Source organism: Phyllobates terribilis, unplaced genomic scaffold (genome assembly GCF_046119375.1).
Source record: "Phyllobates terribilis strain yellow unplaced genomic scaffold, ASM4611937v1 Scaffold_4975__1_contigs__length_55473, whole genome shotgun sequence".
NCBI classification, from domain to species: domain Eukaryota; kingdom Metazoa; phylum Chordata; class Amphibia; order Anura; family Dendrobatidae; genus Phyllobates; species Phyllobates terribilis.
This window is the reverse complement of record NW_027367723.1, coordinates 27,073-33,180: the sequence shown is the minus strand read 5'-3', so window position 1 is coordinate 33,180 and position 6,108 is coordinate 27,073. Positions and strand designations below refer to the sequence as shown.

Genomic DNA, 6,108 nt, shown 5'->3' with positions numbered 1-6,108 from the left:
GCTAAAAGGTGACCAGTCTTGAACACAACATGCACATTCTTCCCAAACACTGTGATGTAGTATTACAAAGGCTTTAGCCAATTTAGACCTCAATCTAACACACACAAATGCACAAAAACACAAATCAGAAGCAAACCGGCAAAAGTCCGGATTAAAAACACAATTCAAGTGCAAAATAACTCGGAAAATGTAGGGAATGGACAGGATAGATGGTGGTCGAGACCAAGAACCAACAACAACAAGACCAAAGGGTTCAATGGCCTAAAACCGAGCTGTAATGTTGTGCAAAACCACAACCATACAACCTTACACAACCTTCACGCGGAGGAGGCACAAGGAGGAGCTCTATGAAGCTTGCAAACACCAAATCTACTCAATTTGACATAGAAAAACATCTAGAGTAAGAAATCAAGCAATTCTTCTCAACACACACACAATGAGTTCAAGCTCTCTCTTTCAATGGAGAATAAAACACACGGTTTTCTTAAAGTATAAACTAACCGAAATAAGGAAGACAAGGGAGGCTTACATATGGTGGAATGGCCGGCCCCTTGTTCTCCTCAAAACATACATGAAATGTCCTAAAAACACACAAGCCACACGGCTTAAAACACACATAAAATGCAATAGTCTTTAGTGCTTAAAAATGGGAAATGATAGGAAAGTCTTCAAGCCAACTCTTTGGACTCAAAGGTGAGTAGAGTCCTAGCTTTGCCACATGTATCCTCAACTCTCATAAGTGTAACTTGAAGGTTGAATTGAGTGATGAATGTGGTCAAGTCCTCTTGTAGTTGCTTGGCGCTTGACCTTGTGATAGGACCTTCTATGGTAGGTGCTTCCATTGGTGGATCTTCTAGGGATGGTCCTCCATCATCCTCCCCTCCTTGGAAAGGATTCGACCACGAATCTGTAGGGATTTCCTCATGGGCGTCATAAAGTTTAAGGTCAGCCACATTAAATGTATCACTCACACCATAGTCATCCGGGAGGTCCACAACATAGGCATTGTCTCCGACTCTCCTAAGGATCTTGAATGGTCCATCTCCCCTTGGAGCTATCTTGGAGGCTCTCTTTGTAGGGAATCTCTCCTTACGCAAGTGCACCCAAACCAAGTTACGTGGTTCAAAGATCACTCTCCTCCTTCCTTTGTTGTTCTTGGCGGCCACATCATGCCCTATTTGCTCCAATCTCAGCTTGGTCCTTTCATGAAACCCCTTTATGAACTCCACCTGTCTATTAGCATCAATGTCTACTCTTTCCTTCATAGGAAACGGAACAAGATCTATTGGGGTTAGAGGATTAAGACCATAGACACATTCAAAAGAACTTAGAGTTGTGGAAGAATGTTTTGCCCTATTGTAAGCAAATTCAGCATGTGGCAATACTTCTTCCCATGACTTTAAGTTCTTTTTAATGAGGCTCCTAAGAAGGGTACCAAGTGTCCTATTGGTGACCTCAGTTTGGCCATCGGTTTGGGGATGACTTGAGGTAGAAAACAAGAGTTTAGTACCAATTTGTCCACAAAGAGAACGCCAAAAATGACTCAAGAACTTTGTATCCCTATCACTCACAATTGATCTAGGAATCCCATGTAGTCTTACAACTTCTCTAAAGAAAATAGTTGACACATGAGAAGCATCATCCGTTCTGTGACAAGGAATAAAGTGAGCCATCTTAGATAATCGATCTACAACCACAAAAATTGAATCAAGTCCCTTCCTAGTCCTAGGCAGTCCAAAAATGAAGTCCATACTAATATCTAGCCTGGGAGAGGAGGGTGTAGGTAGTGGTGTGTAGAGTCCATGGGGTTGCACTTTAGACTTAGCTTTCAAACAATCTAAACATCTTTTAAGTACATGCTCAACATCTTTCAACATATGAGGCCAATAGAAATGTTCTCTAAGCATAGAATAGGTTTTTTCACGGCCAAAATGCCCCATAAGGCCTCCCTTGTGTGATTCCTCAACAAGCAAGAGTCTTAATGAGCACTTAGGTATGCAAACCTTACTTGCCCTAAAAAGGAATCCATCAAACAAGTAGTAACACCTATCATAGGGCCCTTTCTCTAGGAAAAGTCTATAAATGTCCCCAAAATCAGAATCACAATCATAAAGTTCCTTAATGTAAGAGAACCCTAGCACCTTAGAATCAAGTTGAACAATCAAAGCATATCTCCTAGATAGGGCGTCGGCCACTATGTTATCTTTACCCTTTTTATACTTGATTATATAAGGAAAAGTCTCTATAAATTCCATCCAACGACCATGACACCTATCTAACTTATCTTGTCCTCTTAGATGCTTAAATGATTTATGATCTGTATGTAACACAAATTCACTTGGCCAGAGATAATGTTGCCAAGTTTTCAAGACCCTAAAAAGTGCATACAACTCTCTATCATATGTAGAATAGTTAAGACACGCACCTTTGAGCTTTTCACTAATGAAATCTATAGGTCTACCCTCTTGCATCAAAACACCACCAATTCCTATACCTAAGGCATCACATTCTACTTCAAAGGGTTTTGCAAAGTTAGGTAGAAAGAGTAGAGGAGCATTGGTCAATCTGGTCTTGAGCTCTTCAAATGCAGCCTCTTGTGCCTTGCCCCATACAAATGGTGTGTTCTTCTTGGTAAGCTCCGTGAGTGGTGAAGCTATGATGGAGAAGTCTTTCACAAACCGCCTATAGAAGCCGGCTAACCCTTGGAAGCTCCGGACTTGTCCAACATTGGTAGGAGTAGGGCACTCCTTGATTACTTTTACCTTCTCTTGATCCACTTCTAGTCCTCTTGAGTTGACCACAAACCCTAGAAAGATCACTTCATTAGTGCAAAAATCACATTTTTTCATATTAGCATAAAGATGATCAAGTCTAAGTGTGGATAATACTTCCCTTAGGTGTTGTTCATGCTCTTGTAGGGACTTGCTATAGATGAGGATGTCATCAAAATAAACCACAACAAACTTCCCTATATAGCTCCTTAGGACATAGTTCATCAACCTCATGAATGTAGAATGGGCATTGGTAAGACCAAAGGGCATCACAAGCCACTCATATAGCCCAAACTTGGTCTTGAAGGCTGTTTTCCACTCATCTCCCTCCTTCATTCTGATTTGGTGGTACCCACTTCTCAAATCTATCTTAGAAAACAATGTAGCGCCATACAATTCATCAAGCATATCATCAAGTCTAGGGATAGGGTGACGATACTTGATTGTGATGTTGTTTATAGCTCAGCAATCTACACACATTCTCCAAAGTTGTCCTTCTTTGGCACTAGTATGACCGGTACCGCACATGGTGACTTACTTACCCTTATGTAGCCTTTGTTGAGAAGCTCTTGTACTTGATCTTCCACCTCTTTGCTCTCTTGAGGGTTCATCTTATAGGCCGGTTTGTTTGGCAATGAAGCTCCCGGGATACGATCTATTTGGTGCTCAATCCCTCTAAATGGTGGTAGACCTAAGGGCAACTCTTCCGGAAACTATTCTTTGAACTCCTCAAGTAGATTCTGGACGGATGGTGGGAAGGTGCTGAGGTTGGCGTCGTCACTAGCGAGGCTGTGCTTGCTTGGCTTGATCAAGGTCATGATTCGGGTGTCTATGGGTAAGCACTGCTCTTCCATCTCAGTCTTAGACGTTAGTAGCATGTTGATATTGGTCTCCTCCTCTTCTTGCACCTTCTCTTTGGCCTTAGACTTCTCAAACTCTTGAGCAACCTGCATTGGAGTCATAGGATACAAGGTAATAGATCTCCCATGATACTTAAACATATGCTTGTTAGTATAGCCATCATGAGTAACTTTCCTATCAAATTGCCATGGCCTACCTAACAATAGATGACAAGCATTCATAGGGACTACATTACATAACACAGTGTCTTGGTAAGATCCTATCTTAAAAGCTACATTAACTTGCTTGGTGACTCTTAATTCACCACATTCATTCATCCATCTTAGCTTATAAGGTCTCTTGTGTGAAGTAGTAGGAAGTTGTAACTTAGATACCAATGTAGTACTAGCTATGTTGTTACAACTACCTCCATGTATAATCATATTGCACACTTTTCCTTTAAAAAGACATCTAGTATGGAATAAGTTATCTCTTTGACTAGCTTCATACAAAGTTGCTAACACATGCAAAGTCCTCTTACAAATTAGGCTATCTCCATGCTCATACTCTAATTCCTCACTTTGCTCTAAGTCATTATCATGCTGATTTTCAGATTCAATGCAAGGTTCATATTCATTATCACAACAAGAATCATAATGTCCTAGGTTATCTACAATCATAGTTCTCCTATTAGGACAATCTTTCATCATATGACCTTTTCCTTTACATTTAAAGCATTCAATTTGACTAGACTTATTAGGAAAAGTAGAGTTAGAGGCATTCCCTTTTGGTCCTTGACTTGTGAGTGGAGGCCGTGTGGTTTGGCCTGAGGTGTAGCTCGAGCTCAACTCCTTCCTAGGGCCAGTTTGGTCCTTGCTACCTTGCTCTCGGTTGTAAGGAGCACTCTTGGGTGTTGGCTTCCAACTTGAGCTACTAGCTTGCCCACGGCCGGAGGTGTAGTTGTTCTTTGTCTTCAGCCTCTTCTCTATCTTGATTGCATTGTGAAGTAGCTCCACGCCTGTCCTACAAGGATACATGTCTACTTCATTTGAAATGTTAGAGTTTAGGATCCTTAGGTACCTTGCAATTGTAGCATCTTCATCCTCTCTTACGCCAGCCTTGAGCATTGCATGTTGCATGGCATTGTAGGCTTCCTCAACCCTCATACTACCTTGCTTGTGGATCTCTAACCTTTGTCTAAGCTCTCTTGTGTAGTAGGGAGGTACAAATCTGTTTCTGAGCAAGAATTTCATTTGCTCCCAAGTTCTTACCGGTGGATCAAGATTCCTCACCCTTTCATTGACAAAGTTATCCCACCAAGCTAATGCAAAGCCCATGAATTCTAGGGTAGCTAGTTGTACCTTTCTTTGCTCGGGGAAATTGTGACATGTCCAGATTTGTTCCACCTTGGTCTCCCATTCCATGTATAGATCAGCTTCACTTGTGCCCTCAAAGGTTGGGATCTTCACCTTGACTCTTCCTAGGCCATCTTGCTCAGGGTCTCTTCTTCTAGCTTGGAATCCCCTTTGACGTCCCCTTCTCCAATCCTCATACTCATCATGTGCTTCATCTTCATCCTGAAATTCATCAAATTCATTGTATCTATAGGGGTTAGGAGATATAGGATTAGAGTTTTCTTCCCTTAGACGCCGAGGGATGTGGATAGTTGGAGGGTTCATTAGGTTTCTCCTCTCTTGTGGGCCTGGAGTTGGAGGGTTAGGAACTTCACCTCTAAGTAGGTTCGCAGTCCTAAGCATGGCCTCTCTCCTTGCTGCAACATATTGCAATTCTTCTTGTGTAGGAAGAGGTACCCGGACATCTTGGCTTGAGGTTTGGCCCGGTTCTAAGTTGGTTCCTAAGGGAGTAGGGCTAGGAGCTGCTTGGTTCTTAAGGACGTTTACCTCAGCCGTGAGGGTTTTGATACTATCCGAGAGTTCCTTAAGGATGCTAATAACCTCCGGTTGTAGGGGTGTGGGGCTCCTAACATTGGTCCTCTCATGGCCTTCTTCTTCATAGTCCCTGGAGTTAGACATGATCAAAAACAAACAACACTGAATTATGTAAGGTTAGGGATAATAACAACTCTCAAGTGTCTCCCAAACCGAGTGTTTGTTCACACAACTATCCTATTGCTTGTTCTTCCCTAACTTGATGTTGCTTTGTAAAGATCAAACCTTTCAATTCAAATGCTTGTTCACTACACAAAACTCAAATCAGAATTGATATTAAAGTAAGAAATCACTCCTCTCGGATTGCTAGAATGAATTAGCAACCTAGTGTTTAAGCACAATTTTAGCCTTAGATTAGGTGATTACCTTTGATTCGAACCTGGATTGAGTCAAGAAGGAGCTCAGCCTTGTCTAACCTTGTCAAACCTTGAAGAATGTGGGGCTATGGACTAGGTGGCTAAGGCAATAGGGTAGGCTCAAGGGCTCTTGGAAATCCCTTGTTCTCCTTCTTCAAAGCAGCCTCGGAAAGGACTTAACAAATCGGTTCT

General features: G+C 41.9%; 1 pseudogene; it reads right to left on the bottom strand.

The window, feature by feature from the left end:
* Positions 1–668: 668 nt before the first annotated feature.
* LOC141249668 (uncharacterized) lies at positions 669–5,644 on the bottom strand (annotated as a pseudogene).
* Positions 5,645–6,108: the final 464 nt, after the last annotated feature.